General features: G+C 37.3%; 1 long non-coding RNA gene and 2 pseudogenes across 1 annotated transcript; 2 read left to right on the plus strand and 1 right to left on the minus strand.

Moving 5' to 3' along the window:
- Positions 1–8,496: 8,496 nt before the first annotated feature.
- LOC113736558 (uncharacterized) lies at positions 8,497–9,924 on the plus strand. The gene is made up of 2 exons (XR_011842310.1): positions 8,497–9,654; positions 9,800–9,924. It is a non-coding gene; the product is annotated as an uncharacterized lncRNA (long non-coding RNA).
- Positions 9,925–11,346: 1,422 nt separating this feature from the next.
- On the plus strand, positions 11,347–14,488 carry LOC113737666 (receptor-like protein 7; annotated as a pseudogene).
- A 2,092-nt stretch (positions 14,489–16,580) lies between these two features.
- Positions 16,581–18,217, minus strand: LOC113737667 (putative pentatricopeptide repeat-containing protein At1g02420; annotated as a pseudogene).
- Between the last annotated feature and the right edge of the window lie 1,570 nt (positions 18,218–19,787).

Genomic DNA, 19,787 nt, shown 5'->3' on the forward strand with positions numbered 1-19,787 from the left:
GCTTACTTGCTGCTTTTTATGGTTTAACTTTAAAGAGACTTTGGTGTCTTGGTAGTTCGTAATTTGATTCGAGGTTGATAAAAAGAAATTTTTCAGAAAACGTGAAATAGGGTAAGTATCCTAGTTTATTTTAGGTATTGAAAGTTAATAAAAATGGAAATTATGGCAGTAATCCTCTTCATTTTTCCCCACCAACCAAAGCAACGATTTTTAAGAATACAAACAAGATTTTAAAAAATAGTTGTGGAGAAAACTTTTAACAAGTTTAAAATGCAAAGTGTCCATCATAATGTAGAAGAGCACAATAATTAGAACTCCCACGTTGGCTAAGCAAAAATATATGTTTGCTCTAATAACATATTACATATTAAATTATTTTACTATGAGGTAGGGTACATTTTTTTTATAGTTTAGCAAACTAGAACAAAATTATAATAATTTTAAATTAATATAGTTGCGTGGTGAAATATCATCTGCGGCAATATATATATATATATATACACACACACATGCGCACGCACACTACTTATTCAGTTGAAAAAAATACAAGAATTTGACAATATTGGTTAATCAAAGAGCACCTTTAGTGACATGAGAATGAAAATTGCTCCTAGAATATCTTCCTGAACTTTGTCATTGAACGATTGCTCAAAGAGTCTGTAAGAAATTTAATTCATTCTAATTTTGTCAGTATTTAAGAAAGTAAGGATGATTGAATTTGACTGCCATTGTTTTCGAAAGAATGACTCCACTCATTAAAGAATCAAGCCAAAATTGAGACAAGTATGAACAAACAAGCAATTAGTAATTTATATTGTGGTAATACAAGTTTATACAAAAAAAAAAGTAGGCACAGTGTATTTTTTCTGCACCTGTTGTCTAATAATATTATCACCTTCCAAACTTTGTGGGTTTGTAAAATGCATCAATTATGGATCTTGGAGTAAAGATATTAAGTATTAACTAAATTAACTAATTATTGAACTTATACTCATGGAATAATAATTTTTTTTTGTAATGTGCTAATCTCTAGAATATTTGACTTTTAATATCCAGGTCTCCCAATGGTGTGGAAATTAAGTTGTTCTTCAACATGCAGCTTCGTGGGACTTCAAGCATGCCAAGAGTTTCTGGGAAAGAATAGGTCAAGATAAGTGACTTGGAGGAATCTTCAAAATCAATACACTTTGTTGAAATTGAAACTCTTGGAAGTAGCTTGACTGCATTCATACCAAAAAGTAATTTAACATAATACTTATGGACTTTCTCCATCTCTTTTGTCATTTCTTTTTCGAAATTTATTGTTTATAGGAAAAAGAAAAAGTCGATTCAAGATATGAATCTATGAACAGTTCAACAATCTAGATAATATTACTCATTAACGAGAGAGGTTAATCTAAAAGGACTGAGATTCGTAGACCAACTGGTCACTACTCATTACTCATTAATATTCTAATGTTTGCTTGCTTCTTTTTCATGGTTTAACTTTAAAGTGATTTTGGTGTCTTGCTAGTTTGTAATTTGATTCAGTCCGGTTGATAGAAAGAAATTGCTCAGAAAATGTGAAATAGGTTAAAATATCCCAGTTTGGTTTGGATATTGAAAGTTATAAAAATGGAAATTATGGCGGTGATCCTCTTCATTTTTCCCCACCAATCAAAGCAGTGAATTTTTTAAGAATACAGACAAGATTTGAAAAAATAGTTATCTATAATAATGTAGAAGGGCACAATAATTAGAACTCCTATATATGTTGGCTAAGCAAAAATATATTTTTGTTATCATAAGATCTTACATACGAAACGATTGTACTATCAGGCAGGGTAGATTTTCTTTATAGTTAGCAAACTGGAACAAAATTATAATAATCTTATTTTAATAAAATTGCCAAATGAAATATCATTTGCAATGACAATGTATATATTACTAGTTTAATTGACAAAATATAAGGATTTGACAATGCTAATTTGATTAATCAAAGAGCACTTTTAGAAGATATTACGTTTACACGTAAAACTTAAAAGCCAATTTATTTATTTTTTTTTGCTTTTCTAAATTTAAATTCTTTTTGCACGTGCTTCCACTATTATCTTGCTCTACATTTGAGAAGAACTTCTTACAACTTTCTTCAAATAAATACCTTTTCCATACAAATCCCGCGCCTTTATATAAACAATTACGCTGGTTACAAAGTTTATCAAGCAATAATGAAGAGGCCGATAACATTTTATAGTACCTTACTTTTCTTCTTTCTTTTACATCCTGAAGAAGTGATCACTTTCACTTTCTTGGAAGATCATTTGTGCCATCATGATGAGGCTCTTGCACTGCTTCAGTTTAAGGAAATGCATAGCACATCAACTGATGCTTCTCATGATTGCAATTATTTTGGTCAGTACTCATATCCAAAGACAACACATTGGAAACCAGATACAGATTGTTGCAATTGGGATGGTGTCACATGCGACAACATCACCGGTCGTGTAATTGGGCTAGATCTGAGTTGTGGCCAGCTTCAGGGAGTCATCCATCCATACGCTACCCTTTTCAATCTTTTCCATCTCCACAGTCCCAACCTTACTTTTAATGATTTCACCGGCTCACGGATTTCATAGTGATTTGACTCGCTAAAAAGTTTGATCCACCTCAATCTCTCAAATTCAAATTTCCAAGGTGAGGTTGCTTCAGAAAATATCACACCTGTTCAACCTAATTTCACTTGATCTCTCTTTCAATCTCTTGTGTAATTCTATGGGTTGCTCATATCCAAGATATGAATTTAGTAATTTTGAAGCGATGCTTCAAAACATAACCCATTTAAGAGAGCTATCACTTTCGTCAGTGAACATCTCATCCGAGTTAAGGGTGAATTTTTCTTCATCTTTGACATATCTAGATCTCTCATATACTGGAATAACAGGTAATCTACTAGGCAATGTTTTTCATCTACCGAACATGCAAGTTCTCTCGTTAGATAGCAATGAGAATCTTACTGTTAGTTTATCAAACTTGAACTGCAGCATTTCTGATTCTCTGAGGCAGTTGGACCTATCGGCGACAAGTCTCTCTGCTGCACTGTCAGATTCAATTGGGTGCATAAGGTCCTTAAATTCTTTGGATCTAGGAACTTGTCAAATTTCTGGTGTCATTCCTGAATCAATTGTCTTCGGAAGATAACTATCTTCTAGGGAAAATTCTAGCTAAATTTTCCTGTTCACAAAAGCTAAGTAGACTATCACTTGGTCTTTTTAGATCTCTCTAGTAATCAACTAAGCGGTTCACTTCCTCCAACAATTTTTACTATTCTGACTCTATCTTATCTTGACCTTTCTTCAAACCATTTTGCTGGGGTTGGGCAAGACGTATTTGTGGACTTCAATAAGCTTCAAAAGAACCCTCTTGAGAATGAAGCCCCACGGAACACTAAAAACAATGTGAGCATTTCCTATCCAGATTTCTGGCACTTGGGATTGTCTTCTTGCCAGATAAAGGAATTTCCTGAGTCGCATAGAAATTCAAAGAGCTTAAAATTTCTGGACCTCTCAAATAACAGGATTCACGGCGAAATTCCAAGCTGGTTCATGTTGAAGAAAAGGGTTCAGATTGGGAAAAACTTCAAGCGTATATTACTGATTGCAATAGTCTGCTGATATAGTTACAAGAATTTGACAAAAAAGGGAAGATACAATTATTCCTAAAATCATGTAATGGAAAGCTAAAACTACTCCTACAATCACGTCATGACAAAAACTTATATGGTAACAATATATACAGCTATATGATTGAATATCTCAACACTCCCCCTCAAGTTGGAACATGGAGATTGCGAATGCCCAACTTGCTCAACAAATGGTGGAACTGAGCTTTCCCAAGTGCTTTGGTGAACAAGTCGCCAATTTGATCACATGAGCGAACGTGAGCAGTCTGCAACTCGTTACTTAGTATGCGATCACGAATGAAATGGCAATCAATTTCAATGTGCTTTGTACGTTCATGAAAAACTGGATTTGCAGCAATGTGTAGAGCAGCTTGGTTGTCACAAAAGAGAGACATGGGTGATGCTAATGAAACTTTCAAATCTGCAAACAAAGAACGCAGCCAGAGGAGTTCACTAGTAGCATTGGCCATTGCCCTATACTCTGCTTCAGCGGATGAGCGGGAAACTGTAGTTTGCTTTTTGGACTTCCAAGAAACCGGGCTATTACCGAGGAAAACGATATAACCACTAGTCGATCGTCGAGATGTTGGGCAGCTGGCCCAATCTGAGTCACAATAAGCAATGAGTTGCAGCAAACTAGCAGATGACAAGAATATACCTTGGCCTGGTGCCCTTTTGAGGTAGTGAAGGACTCGATAAGCTGCATCCAAGTGAGGAACACGTGGATCTTGCATAAATTGATTGAGAACTTGTACTGGATAGCTAATGTCAGGTCGAGTTATCGTCAAATAAAGTAGCCTTCCAATGAGACGACGATATTGACCAGCATCTTTAACTACTGCACCAACTCCCGCTGCCAAGTTGTGTCGTTGTTCCATAGGAAAGTCAGCAGGACTTGCGTCGAGATGACAAGTCTCTTCAAGGAGGTCTAGAGTGTATTTTCGCTGGCTAAGTACAATTCCTTCCTTATTACGAGCCACCTCAATACCAAGAAAATATTTGAGTTGCCCAAGATCTTTGATGCGAAAAGCTGAATCAAGATGATGCTTCATATGATTGATGGTGGTTGAATCATTTCCAGCCACAATAACATCATCTACATACACTAACAAAGCAGTAAAGTGTGCTCCACTGGTGAATGTAAAATGTGAATTATCTGTAGCAGATTGACTAAAACCAATACTCTACAAGCAACTAGAAAATGTTTGAAACCAATTTCTAGAGGCTTGTTTAAGGCCATAAAGGGACTTTCGAAGTCGACAAACCCGATTGTCACCTGGTTTTGCAAAGCCTTGTGGTATTTTCATGTATACCTCTTCACGTAGATCTCCATGCAGGAAGGCATTATTAATGTCCAGCTGATGTAATTCCCAATGTCGTACTGCAGCCACAACTAATAGACAACGTAGAGTTGTAAGCTTTGCAACTGGAGCAAAAGTATCATGGTAATCGAGTCCTTCAACCTGTGTAAAACCTTTAGCAACCAAACGTGCCTTAAACCGCTCAATTGTGCCATCAGACTTGTACTTGATTTTGTACACCCACTTGGAATCAATGGCATGCTTACCAGGTGGTAGATGCTCTAATGTCTAAGTTTGATTCTCCTCCAGTGCCTTAATTTCTTGCTGCATAGCAAGTCTCCAACGATGATCCCTAACTGCTTGGGAAAAAAACTTTGGTTCGTCTAATGAAGTGATGGAGGCCAAAAAAGCTTTATGGGCATCAGTGAAATGAGAATAGGACAAGTTATGAGAGATAGGATAAATTGTACCTGAGTTTGCTGATGGAGGGGACTCCCGAGATGGTTCCAAGGAGGGTAACAACTTATAATCAAAACCAGAAAGCTTTGTGGATACATGCCTTACTCGATGTGGACGCTGCAAGGAAGGAATTATATTTCCACTAGGGCTGCCAGTATCTGGTTGTAGTGTAGAATTATCTTTTTCATGTTGGGTTTGTTGGGAAAATGTATGTTCAATAGGAGATGGTGTGGTGTCCATCGAAGTGGAGTTTATAGGAGGTGGAATTGGGTCAGATTGTGAGTAATCATGCTGATCTATATGGGGTTGCACACTCCACATTGAAGGTTTAGACTCGTTATTTCATTGAAAAGGAAATTCTGTCTCATAAAATATCACATCCCGTGATACAAATACTTTTTCTCTTTCCAAATCATAGACTTTATAGCCCTTTTGTCCATGGGGATAACCAAGAAAAATACACCGATAGGCTCTAGTAGAGAATTTATCTCGGTGTTTGTCATGATTATGAGCATAACAAAGTGATCCAAACACCTTCAAATGATTGTAGTTGGGTTTACTTTTGAAAAGTACCTCATATGGGCTCTTGCCTTTGAGAGTGGGAGTGGGCATCAAATTGATAAGATGAACTGCTGTCAAAACACATTCTCCCCAAAATTTCAAAGGTAAATGGGCTTGAAAACGCAATGCTCGCGCAACCTCAAGAATGTGGCGATGTTTGCTCTCCACTCGCCCATTTTGTTGTGGAGTATCAACACAAGAGGTTTGATAGTCAATCCCTTGACTAGCAAAAAAATCTCTCATGGTCCTGAGACAAATTCACTCCCATTATCACTTCTCACAACCTGTACTGGGTAACCAAATTGAGTTTGTGTAGATTGGCAGAACATGGTTAGAAAATCATAGGCCTACAATTTATTTTTCAAAAGAAAGACCCAAGTACATCGTGAAAAATCATCAAAAATAGTTAAGAAATAATGAGCACCACTAAGTGATAAGACAGAATATGCTCCCCAAAGATCAACATGAATCAAAGCAAAAGGTTTAACACTTTTCTTATTGCTGTTTGGAAAAGACAATCTTGTTTGTTTGGCCCTATGGCATACATCACAAATGTGATTAAAATTGCTAGGAAAAGGAATACTAGAAATTAATTTTAATCGGCTAAAGGAAGGATGACCCAAGCGCATGTGCCACAAGGTAGCATCAGATTCAGTAACACTAAGACTTGCGAGCCCGTGGCCTCCTTCTAATTGATAAACCCCATCTCGGAGCCTACCCACTCCAATCAGCATCCTCGTACACAGGTCCTGAAAAAAACAAGAATCAGGAAGAAAGGTTGCTGAGCAGTTTAATTCCTTTGTAGCTTTGGCAATAGAGAGGAGATTGAACTTGAAACCAGGCACACAAATAACATTTTTCAAATTGATATTTGGTGTTAGGTAGGCATTACCAACGTGAGTTACAGGGAGACTAGAGCCATTTGCGATTCTCACATTTGGATATGAAGAGATGCATTTAACATTGTCAAGTATACTTTTGTCTCCAACCATATGGTTAGAGGCACCAGTATCCAAAATCCATGAGTTATGGAATGAATTGCATTTACCTGCAAAGTTGGCCAAGGCCTCATTATCATGATTTGGTGGTCCAAGGATTTGCATGAGTTTGTTGTACTGGTCCATTGTCAATCCAAGAGGTTGTTGTGACTGTGACTTCTCACTTGGGTTGATAAATTGGTGGTCAGTTGCTGCTATGTTGCCATAGATTTGCATCTGCCCTGAATTGTTCTTGCCTCCACCACAATTGCCACCTTTGCTTTGTTGATTATTCTTCCAATTTGCTGGATACCCTATTATCTCAAAGCATTCTTCCTTGAGATGTCCCATTTTCTTGCAATGTTCACACCTTTTACTTGATCGACTTCTTGGGGCTTGACTCCTGGTATTTTCGTTGCCCCTACGATCAGTTTTTGCTGCAAAAGCCGCTCCTTCCAGGCTGTGTGATGTTTGTTCATTTACTTGTACAAAGGATTGCTCTTCTTGTAAAGCCAAGGAAAACAGTTTACTGAGTGAAGGTGTAGGTTCCATGGACAGCACATTAGATCTCAACCGATCGAAATTTCCATTCAATCCCAGTAGAAATTGAAGGGCTTTTTCTTTTTCTCGGCGTAATAAGTGATCCTTGGCTGCCTCGCATTTGCAATAAGGCAATGGATCATAGATTTACAGTTCTTGCCATAAGGTTTTGAACTTGGTATAATATTGAGTTAAAGGCTGCCCATCTCCTTGTAACATGTTGGAAAATTATTTTTTTATTTTATAAAGTCGAGGTGCATTACTTTGTCCATACCTTTCACAAATCTCAGTCCAAATTTCTTGTGCCGTGCCGGTGTAGACAACGCTCTCTTGTATGTCCTTGGCCAAGGAATTCCTCAGCCATGCTCTAACCATTGCATCATTCTTCTTCCACCGTTGAAAGTCTGGTGACTTTAGATCTGGCACTTCTAGACTGCCATCAATGAAACCACCCTTGCCTTTGGCATATAGGGCTGTTTCCATGGTGCTTTTCCATGCTGCAAAATTTTCTCCTGCGAATGGTGTGGAGACAAATTGCAGCCCTGGATGATCTGAAGGTACAACACATAGGGGGAGTCATCATAGATTGTAACCTCTCCCCCTTTCGTTGAATTCTCTGGAGTTGACATATTTTATTGTCAACAATTGTTAAGGCTCAACCTGCTCTGATGCCATGAAGAAAAGGGTTCAGATTGGGAAAAACTTCAAGCGTATATTACTGATTGCAATAGTCTGCTGATATAGTTGCAAGAATTTGACAAAAAATGGAAGATACAATTATTCCTAAAATCATGTAATGGAAAGCTAAAACTACTCCTACAATCACGTCATGATAGAAACATATATGGTAACAATATATACAGCTATATGATTGAATATCTCAACACATGTCCAAGACTTGGGATAATTTGCCCTACTTGAATCTTTCGCATAACTTTTTGACTGGTACCATAGACCAACTACGGTGCAAACATCTGTTGCATCTAGATATGAGTTTCAACTCACTTCAGGGTCAAATGCCTTCTTCTATCTGTAACTCAACTTCTCTTTTCATTCTTGATTTGTCATATAACAATTTGGTTTCCCGAATCCCTCAATGCTTGGGAAACTTCAGCCAGAAGCTCTCCGTTTTGGATTTGGGAAATAATGGACTTTTTGGCACCATTCCCACAACTTTTTCACAAGGTAACTCTCTGAATATTCTTATGCTGAATGACAATCAACAAGATTGATGATAGATTTCCAATTTGGTTGGAATCTCTACCTAATCTACAGGTTTTCATAATCGATTTCACGGAGGAATTGGTAATTTTCAAACTGAAAGCCCATTTCCGCAGCTGAGAATCATCGATGCATCCTGCAATGAGCTCACTGGTGTTCTACCTACAGAACTCTTCAAAAGCTTAGAAGCTATGAGAAGCTTAAAGGATCACCCTGGGCAATATAGGTCAGAAACTGGCTATGAGCTTGATTATTACATCCATTCCTTGACTTTAGTAATCAAAGGGACGGAGTATAGTCTTGAAAGAGTCCTGATAGATCGAACAGCCATTGATTTCTCAAGCAACAGATTTGAAGGACAAATTCCAGAAATTATCGGAACCCTTCATTCTCTTCTTATACTCAATTTCTCTCATAACAATCTCAGTGGTCATACTCCCCGGGCATTAGGGAATTTGAATAAGCTTGAATGTCTAGACCTCTCTTGGAACCAGCTTGAGGGAACTATTCCTGTGGAGCTTCTGAATCTGACATTCCTTGAATTCTTACACCTTTCAGAAAATCATCTGATTGGACCCATTCCTCGAGGAAGACATTTTGATACATTTGGGAATGATTCATGCAGAGGGAACTCGGCCTTGTGTGGATCACCATTGACTAAAGATTGTGGAAATACAGGGGCACCACCACCAGCCTCGCCATTCGGATCTGAGCAACAATATGATCCAGAGTTCTTTGATGGATTCACCTGGAGAGCTGTTGTTCTGGGATATGGTTGCGGATTAGTGCTCGGACTAACCATGGGAAGTCTCGTGTTCTTAACTGAAAAACGAAGATGGTTCATATAGATTGTTGAAGAGTCGTACAATCTGTGAAAAAGATCGAGGAAATATGTCCACATACGAACTTGAGAACAGCAATGCAATTTACAAAATTGGTGGGCAAAACATACTCTCTTCTGCAGCTGTTGTCTAATAATTTTACTTCCTCTGCATAATTTCCATTTTCATAATCAAATATCCTTGGAAATGATAACTTTTTTCTATGGCTAATCACCAGAAAATTTGACTTTTTATGTCCAGGCCTCCCATTGGAGTCGTAACTAGGAAGGATCAGCAGTAAAACTGGCTTTGTTTCAGTTCCAGTTGTATGTATCTGCTATGCACGTTTTAAGGTTCTAATAGTTGCTTCTTTTTATGATTGTCAAGTTCCAGGTGCAAAGAGATTCTGATTCCTTGCAACTTTATCTTTTGCTTCATGGTTAAAAATGAAATCAAGAACATGTTCAGAAAATATGAAAAAAGGGTATATCCCAGTTTGGTTTGCACATTGAAAGTTGTTCGATGAAAATTATGACAATAATTCTCTTCATTATTCCCCACCTGCCAAAGAAGTTATCTTTGAGACTACAAACTAGGCTAGTGTGCTTTAAAATGCTTTACATTGACTAATCAACAACGAAGATGTTCTTCAACTTGCACCTTTGTGGGACTTGATTTGGAACAGCTTTGCACCATTCGAACTTCAATCGTTTACTGCCACAGCTGGTATGTGTGAACAGAGAGAGACTAATCCAAGCCACTTTTCTTGACTTTGTGGAAAAGAACAAGTCATCCTCAGTCTTTTGCAATAAATTATAGATAAGTGAAGCCTAGTCTTCATCCAAAATTGTCAAAAGTGAAATTCATGGATGCAACTTGAACATAACTTATTCTTCACTGGACCTGAAAATTAGAGCACCAGCGACCAGCTTAATCTTAATTGGCTTTGGAGCTTCCACGCCAAATGGTACGACAATTTTGAGAAAAGGGAAGGGAGAGTTATAGATTTCAAGAGAATGATCTTTTTTCACACTACCAAATTAGGGTCTACTAACAAAATTTATAGTGAAGTTCTTCAAATCAAATGATCAATCCACGAGACAAAATCTAATAGCATGAACTAACTCGAAAATAAGGTTGAGATCTCTATTTTAAATACAAAAGACAATTCACATATCCGAGATAATGAGTCAAGGATAACCATATAATAAAGCACATACAACCACAAACTTCAAACAGCAACAAGTAACCATGAAATGCTTCATGATCCAATTAACACAAGAAAAGCAAGATAGTTAAGTAATCTTAACAGAATGCTTATTGACTTTCTACATCTCTTTAATCATTTCTTTTTCCAATTTTTTTTTTTGTTTTACAACAAAACAAAAGTGAATTCCAGATATGACCCCATTACAGGTTCAAAAGTACAGATAATACTCATGAACGAAAAGGAATGAGATGGGTAGGCCACTTTGGCCCCATAGCTGTGACAATTAGTGGACTCGTTGATCCAAAGGCATTTATGGTGGAAATGAATTTAGAACGTAAATGTAGTTTCTTGGCATTACAAGTCTTTACAAGCCTAATGAAGATAGCAAATAATTCATATGGATGCTACGACTTTTCAGAGGAGCTAAGGCCCATTCTAATTAGCCATTACTCATGAAAGGGATAGTTAGATAGGAATTTAGTAACATAGTGATAGAAGCCATCCAAAGAGAACCGGTCCATTTGTGCACAAAGCAAAGTGAGTTTAGGATATATATGCTACACCAACAATCTGCACATACAAAATTTGATCAAGCAAAATGAGGAATCTAATAGTTTATACACTAGTGCTCCTTTCTTTGCAATCTCGAGAAATTACCAGTTTGTCTTCCTTTTTACCTCATTTGTGTCACCATGATGAGAGTCTTGCTCTACTTCAGCTTAAGCAAATGTTTCAAAAATCAACAGATGCTTCTGCCTACTGTGAAAATGCATATCCAAAGATGATATCATGGAGCAAAACTTCTGATTGCTGCACCTGGGATGGGGTAACATGCCATAGAGTTACAGGTCATGTAATTGGCATAGACCTTAGTTGCTGCCAACTTCAAGGATCCATCTATGCTAATAGTAGCCTGTTCAATCTTTCTCGCCTCCAAAAGCTTAATCTAGCTTACAATGACTTCAAGAATTCACCAATTTCTCATGGCATTGGTGGCTTGACTAGTTTAACAAACCTCAATCTCTCCAATTCCAATTTCTACGCTCAAATTCCATCCCAAATATCTTTACTGTCAAATTTAGTTTCACTCGATCTCTCCCAAAATCCTATTGAGTTTGAACATCAGGATTTCCAACTGCTTCTTCAAAACTTAACTCAGGTTAGAATACTTTCTCTTTCTGACGTTAGTATCTTCTCCGAGTTCCCTAAGAACTTTTCTTCATCTTTGACAATTGTGGATCTTGGTCAAACTCAAGTTTATGGTAAGCTACCAGACCATATTTTCTATCTAGCAAAATTGCAACAACTCATACTAAATGGAACTCAAGTCACTGGAAGTTTACCGAACTTGAACTGCACTGCTTCATACATGTTGTCGTACTTAGATCTTGCTTACACAAATTTTTCTGGGGAACTTCCCAACACATTTGGCTGCTTGAAGTCCTTGAACGCCATGTTGCTCGATGGATGTCAGTTCACTGGTCGCCTTCCTGAGTCAATTGGAAACCTTTCTCAGCTCACTACGATGTCTCTGACTCAAAACAGTTTCAGTGGGCCTCTTCCATCGGTGATCTCAAACCTTGTCCAACTGGAAGTTTTAGACCTTACAGGCAACCAAGTGCAAGGCCAAATACCAGATTGTTTCACAAATCTCCAAAAATTAACTCAATTGTCATTGCGAGACAACCATTTGGTTGGGCCTTTCCCATCCACCATTGCGAACCTTACCAATCTCCAGACGCTAGATCTACAATCCAATTCGATAACAGGTCCTCTTCCATCAAACGTGAGTGGCCTTCAGGAATTGTCTTTTCTATATCTTTAAAACAACTTGCTCCATGGCACAGCACCGACATGGTTATTTAGCCTGCAGTTACTCACAACTTTGCTTCTCAAAAACAATCTCCTAACAGGACAAATCGAAGAGCTCAATGGAATGTCACTGATGAAAATTGATTTGAGTAATAACCAATTATATGGTCAAATTCCTAAATCAATTTCAACACTCCCATTTTTAGATTTCCTTGACCTCTCATCAAATAATTTGAGTGGCGTGCTTGAACTATCCAGTGATGGTCTTGAGTACCTTGTTCTCTCTAATAATCGAATATCATGGAGCACCAGCGGAAATGTCAGCAACTCTTTACCAAACCTTTATCGTTTAGAGCTATCTTCTTGTGAGATGAAGGCTTTCCCAGAATTTCTCAGAAGCTCAAAGAAGTTAGAAGTTCTACAGCTCTCTGACAATAAGATTCAAGGTCAGATTCCCAGCTGGGTGACATCCATGCCTTGGGATTCACTTCTGTATCTAAATCTATCTTATGACCACCTTTCTGGGATGGATGCATTACCTTGGAAGAATCTAAGGGTTCTAGATGTTCGATTCAACCAAATCCAAGGACAATGGCCTTTTTTCATTTGCAATTTGAAAGCTCTAGCAATTCTTGATTTGTCAAGGAACAAATTTACTGGTGCAAACCTCGGTGTTTTGGGAACTTTTCTAGTTTTGTGGTCCTGAATTTGGAAGGAAATGGCCTGCAAAGGACCATTAATTCAATGGTATTTGCAAAAGATATCAGATTGAGATATCTTGGTCTGAATAGAAATTTCTTGGAAGGGCCGCTGCCAGAAACTTTGGCCAACTGCAAGTCCTTGATGTGGGGAACAACCGTCTGAAAGATATATTTCCTGCATGGTTACAAAATCTTACGGAGCTCCAAGTTCTTGTGTTGAGTTCTAACAGATTCTTTGGACCCATAAGCATTTTCAAGGCTAAGAGTCCATTCCAAAAGTTGCAAATCTTCGCCCTCTCTTGCAATGAGTTCAGTGGTGTTCTATCTACAGAACTTTGGAAAGCTTCAGGGCTATGATGAGCTTACAAAGCAACAAATCAGAATCTAAATACTTGCATGCAACCGGTAATACAACAAATTATCTATACTCTGTCAGCATGACATCCAAAGGCCATGAGATTGAGTTCACCAAAATCATTAGAACTCTCACAACCATTGATCTGTCAAGCAACATGTTTCATGGGAGGATCCCAGACGTCATTGGAAATCTCTACTCCCTCAAGTTGTTGAACTTATCCAACAATAACTTTTCTGGCCACATTCCACCAGCTATTGGGAACCTGAAATTTCTTGAAACATTAGACCTTTCAAGAAACCAAATTGGAGGAGAGATTCCAATGCAGCTAACGAATCTTACATCTCTTGAAGTCCTAAACTTATCATGCAATCATCTTATTGGGCAATTCCTCAAGGCAATCAATTGCGCACACTTGGTGAAGATTCATACAGCGGAAACTCAGGATTATGTGGATTCCCAATAACAAAAAGCTGTGAAGAAATGCATGTGCCACAAGCGCCCCCAGATGAGGCATTGGAACAAGGCGAGGATTCGAGTTTCATGGGTGGATTTACAAGGAAATCAGTGCTCATAGGATATGGTTGTGGACTTGTTCTTGGCATAGCTTCTGGTTTTCTAATGTTTGCTACTGGAAAACCAAGAAGATTGGTAAGATTCATTGAAGAAGAAGCATATAGTAATAGTGTACTCTTGTTTGGAAAGAGAAAAACTGTATAATCAGCTGAAAAAACCAATAACATGTCACGAGCGCATGGAAGAAGAAACTAAATATCCAGATAAATGAGGTAACTAGAACATACATTCTGTGATTTTATATTGTTTCCTTGTACAACTTTGTTATCTATATCATCAAATGTTTACATTCTTAAGATAAACTGTACTTCTTACAGTTGCCCAATTTATATTCAAGCACTTACTATCTTTGTGCTTAATAAGCTATTATTCATACAGCGGGTCTGGTTTTATATTTGTATAGCTGATATCAAATTTTTGGAGCATGTCTCGTTGCCCCATTATTCAAAAATAACAGCTTTAAGATCTCCAGTCTATGAACCAAGATATCACTCAAGGCCATAACCAAAAGGATGACCTCACAGGATCCAAAGCCATTTCTGATAATTAGTGAGACTGATAGTTTCTTGGGTTTTCACTGAATTTCTGATTCAATGAATTAGAATAGACAGCTTTAAGGATATGATACCTTTCTTTTTATTATTCTCATTTATTGATTTGATCAATTCATCTAAGCAATCACCATTGTTGTAGTTTAATGTGCTTACCTTTCATTTTTGTAGGTGGAGAAATTTGGGAAAGAGAACTTTTCATTCCACGTTAGATGTCTTAAGTATTTGTGTTAGACCTATTAACCTTTCACGGTTCTTCAAGTGCTGTCAATTACTAAACTCATAGAAATCAAAATCCGCTTCAAAATTTCTCATATTATGTCCTTTGTTCTTTTCATGTGTGAATCTTAGTGTGGTTTTGTAACACTTTGTAGAAGCTCAACAATTGATTACTAGATTCAGGTTTCTAAAAGATAGTCTCCATTAATTATATGATTTAGGAAACCCAAATTAATGGTGAAAATAATAATTACATTTTTCAGAAGCTCCTAAAGGTAGGAACTAATATTGAAATTCACCTTTATGAGACGGTACAGACTCTATACATTGGCACATCCCAAAATTATTCTGAAAATGATCCAGCTTTGTGTCAAAGTTCATTAAGGGTACACAAGAATGTCCAACCACAAGCTAAAAATTAGTTTTACTAGAACTAATTTTTATTAAACTTCAAAACATAAGCTAAATTATTTAACAACAAAATAGCAATGAATTGAGAACATAGGATTTGTAATTCAACAAAAAAGAGGAAATTAAGGATTATGTGGATTTGCACAAGTACATGTAACTTGATGTTACTGTTGGATCTTTTAATTGGAAATAAAGGATGGCTTACCTAATTAAATTTACCACTACCAGGTCAACCTTCTTGCAGTTTCAGCATTGTTTTTTCAATAACTCAGCTTCCCCATGGATTTTGCTGCATTCAAATAATTTTGTCCTCAGCGTCAGAGAGAAGTCATAGACAAGTAATTTGATTGATAAGAAACCAACATGTCAGGCCATTCAATTAACTTCTTAATCATGTAACTCACCGTTGTGCACAGAAATATGAGACTCTAAAAGACAAACCTTGAAATAGCATTTCTCCATTCACGTTTAGTTTGATTTTATGATCTAAAGTAACTGCTGGTGTACTTGCAACACAAAATGAGAAGACTAACGTGCTTTGTGCATCAGTTGAATGAAGCTAAAGGAAAGCACCAACAAAGTGCCCTGCGTCTGGTGAACAAAAGCCACATATGGCAACACGATGAACATCTCCAGCTCCACGACAAACCTAGTTGCAAAGTTACCCATTAAAGAACATAAAAACGAAAGTTGAAAACTTTCTGATCGAACATCTTTAAAACCAACAGAACAATCTTCCAGAAGGAGCAAGTCATTCTGATTCTTGTGCAATCTTTTATCAATCCCACAAGGGTGGAACAAAACCTAGAAGTGGATTCAATTAATAACTCTATGGTGACAAATTGTCATCAAAAGATTTAAGCTCTGAAGGAAACAACTATAACCAAAATTTTAATTGTGGTATATACATCTAAATGAAAGCAATTTCAAAGTTTGAGGAGCCAAAAACATCAGCAAGAATGATGATTGCTACCCATAAAAGGAAAAAGAAAAAAAAGGATAAGATCAGCAGCTCTACTCAGCCACCACTCAAACTGATTGCAACATAGCTAGAACATGTTGACACTCTGCCTAATCTAATTAACGAGAAACTGGCATGTCATACAAATGCACTTCTGGACACGCAATTGCGAGAAACTGGCATGTCATACAAATGCAATTGATATAAATTTCTGCTGACATGGGAACAAAATGTTGATCTCAGCATCCTGGCAGTATACTTCATGGATGGAATAGTTGGAAAATTGTATTCAGCAAGTCATGGAGCCTGATGTTTCCAAGTCACTCTCTTCACTCCCAGCAAATTTAATAGATCTGCCAAAAAGAGCCATCTTCTCTGACAAATTACGAAGAGCATCCTGCCTATTAGCCAATTCCATAAGCACCTTAATCCTCCTAAATGAAACATTACTTGGTTTTTGCCCTTTCCCCACCATCTGCAAGAAAGACCTCTCAGCCTCATCCAACTTCCCCATGTCACAAAGCAAATCAAACAAAACGTCAGAGACCAATATATAAGAGCCATACCCCATCTCCACCATATCATTCCATAGCTCAAGTCCCATTTCAACCTTCTCGTGCCTTCTCAACAACCTGATCAAAAACATACAAGATTGAGTGTTTGGTAGACACCCTGTTTCCCTCATTCTCAGGTACAAGTTCCATGAACTTATCAAATCATTCCACCAATAAAAGTCCTCAACAAAATATTTTAAGTAGTTGCATTTGGGCTCAACACCTTCTTTACCATCTCATTCATCAAACCATAGGCATCCCCAATCCTCTTTGCAATACAGAAATTTCTAATAGCAGCATTGTAAGCTGCCACATCAGGATAGCATCCATACTCTCTCATCTCTTCCAAAACATCCCTTGCCTTATCAGGTTGCCCCACAAGCCCCAAACCACCAATCAAACTCGTATATGTAATCACATCTGGACTAATATCCCTCTCCCTCATCTCCTCCACCACCCTATACGCCTTATCCATTTCTCTCGTCTTACAATACACATCCACCAAACACTATCAGGTTCAACCCCCATTTCCCTCGTCTCCTCAAAAAAGCCCTCGGCCTCATCAGTTGACTTCCAACCAGCCAACAATATATTAAAAGTCTGCAAATTCGGCCTAAATTCATGCTTCAAGTTATGATACACATTCCTGGCATCACTCATCCTCTTCTCTTGACACAATGTCCTAAACAGTGCATTGTAACAACTAGTATCAAACTCCAAAACAAGCCTTCGAAACCGCTTAAACGAAATCACAGTCTGCTTAACTGAACAAACCTTAGCAATCCTAGCTAAGACAACTTGAACAGTTCTTGAAGTGATCGAAGATTGATCCTTTTTCTTCGCTTCCACCAAAACCTCCCAAATATTATCAAATTTTCTGCTCCTACCCAAAACATACAGCATTGTATCCAAAGAAAATGCAGAATGCAAAAACCCCTTTTTCCTAGATGTAAACTTAAAGAATTCCAAAGCCTGTAATGGATTAGAATGAGAAAATCTGACCCTTTTCAGAACATTATCAATTAAGTCATTTGAGAAAGGGATTGAAGCTGCTGCTGATCTCAGTGACTGTCTGAGTTCAACTGAGGTTCTTGAACTTGTTAGTATCCGAAAAACAGTCTCAACATCGTCGTTTACAGCAGGGGAGGAAGAAGTAAAAGGCGGGATTTTTTCAATTTGGGGAATGGAACTAAAGAAAAGAAGTGAATTTAAACAGGCATACCTTACTGTTGCCGTTGATGATGTACAAGAGTGAAGAAAAATGGGATTTCTGATAAAAAGATGGAGCAATTTTTTTGGGATGAAATCTGAATGAAGACAAGAACCAAATATTCAGACTCTATGCTACTGCTGCTCCTGCAGGTTTTCCCTCAAGTATTCGAATGCATGAAATTTTTGGGATTTTTGTGATTTTGGGGTCATTTTTTATGCTGTGGTTTTGCCGCAAAGCGATTCTTCCAGCTGAATTGAAGTGAAAGTTACACTTCAGGGATGCACCTCTGTATTCTTTTGTTTTCCTCTTTTTTGCCTTTTTTTTTCCATCGGCGAAATAAAAAGAGAAAAAAAAAGTAGGCTAATACCATAAAAATGACCATAGTTTTAGAACCATCAGATCCAATTACTTTTAAAGGTCAAACTAGGAGGGGAACACCGCGCGATGCGCGGTGTAATTTTCAAGTTTGCCCAGAAACGTTCAATTATTCAAACTGGGATATTCAATATAAAAAGTTACATGAAGGTGCATCCAAATGTTTGTGATTATTTTTTATAATTTTATTATGCAATGAAGAGAGCCACAATTTCAGTCTAGTTGCTAAATGACAGTCATTTTTGGTATGCTGACTAATTGGACAGCAATGGCAATGTCATTAGTTTGAAAATAATATAACACTGTGTAATGCTGCCTTATATTTTTTATGTACACCAAAATCTGTGACTTTGTAGCTAAAAAAAAAAAAGAGAGAGCAGTGTAGTATTGCAGCAAGGCTTAGCCTTATTTTTAGACTCTGATACAACCAATCCACTATTTTCGTAATTGCATCAAATTAACCCAAAGACTGAAAGAAAGACCTATTACTTTGTAGTACAATAACCAAAATGGCTTCATTAGCTTGTAACTTCAAGAAATCTACGGAAAGCAAAAGAATTGTGCTCACATATCAACCGTAGTGAGATAAACTGCATTTGACCAAAAACGGAGGAGGATTACCTAATGCAGGTGTATCTTCTCAATACATCAATAGTATAGGGGATGGTCAAGTACTCAATACACAAAAAAAAAAGAAAAAAGGAAGTTTCACAGGCCTCGATGCAATTCTACCTTTGATCATTTGATGCATGTCAACAACCAGAATCCCGTAAAAGGAAAGACAAGTACATGAGATAATGTAAAAGCCTGCATTTATGAAACTTACTACCAGTAGACTGCATTCCAGAGGTTCTCATTACACATCAAAGCTGTTCCAGCTCAAAAAGGAATATAAGAAAAAGAAGAAAAAAGAAATGCACAGTGTGCATCAAGCCTTTTCCTTGTTATTAGAATCATACACTTCAAAATAACCGAAAGACCGAAAAATGCATTACTTTGTAGTACAATAACTAAAAAGGTTTTTATTAGCATATAACTTCAAGAAATCTAATGAAAAGTGTGAATTTCAGAGGAAGAGAATAAATTCCCCATATTTTTATTCATCAATGGTAAGGGTATATATACAGGTATAGACATCTTATAATATGAAGATATCCTATTACAATAAATCAGTCCTCTAATTCCTATAATTTAGGCTACAAACTAGCCTACATTTGTTAGCTATCTAATCCCTACAAATCAGCCTATATCAATCTGTGACAGCTATCTAATCCCTACAAATCAGCCTGCATATAATCTGTAACACTCCCC

The sequence above is a fragment of the Coffea arabica genome, chromosome 3e (genome assembly GCF_036785885.1).
Source record: "Coffea arabica cultivar ET-39 chromosome 3e, Coffea Arabica ET-39 HiFi, whole genome shotgun sequence".
Lineage (NCBI taxonomy): Eukaryota > Viridiplantae > Streptophyta > Magnoliopsida > Gentianales > Rubiaceae > Coffea > Coffea arabica.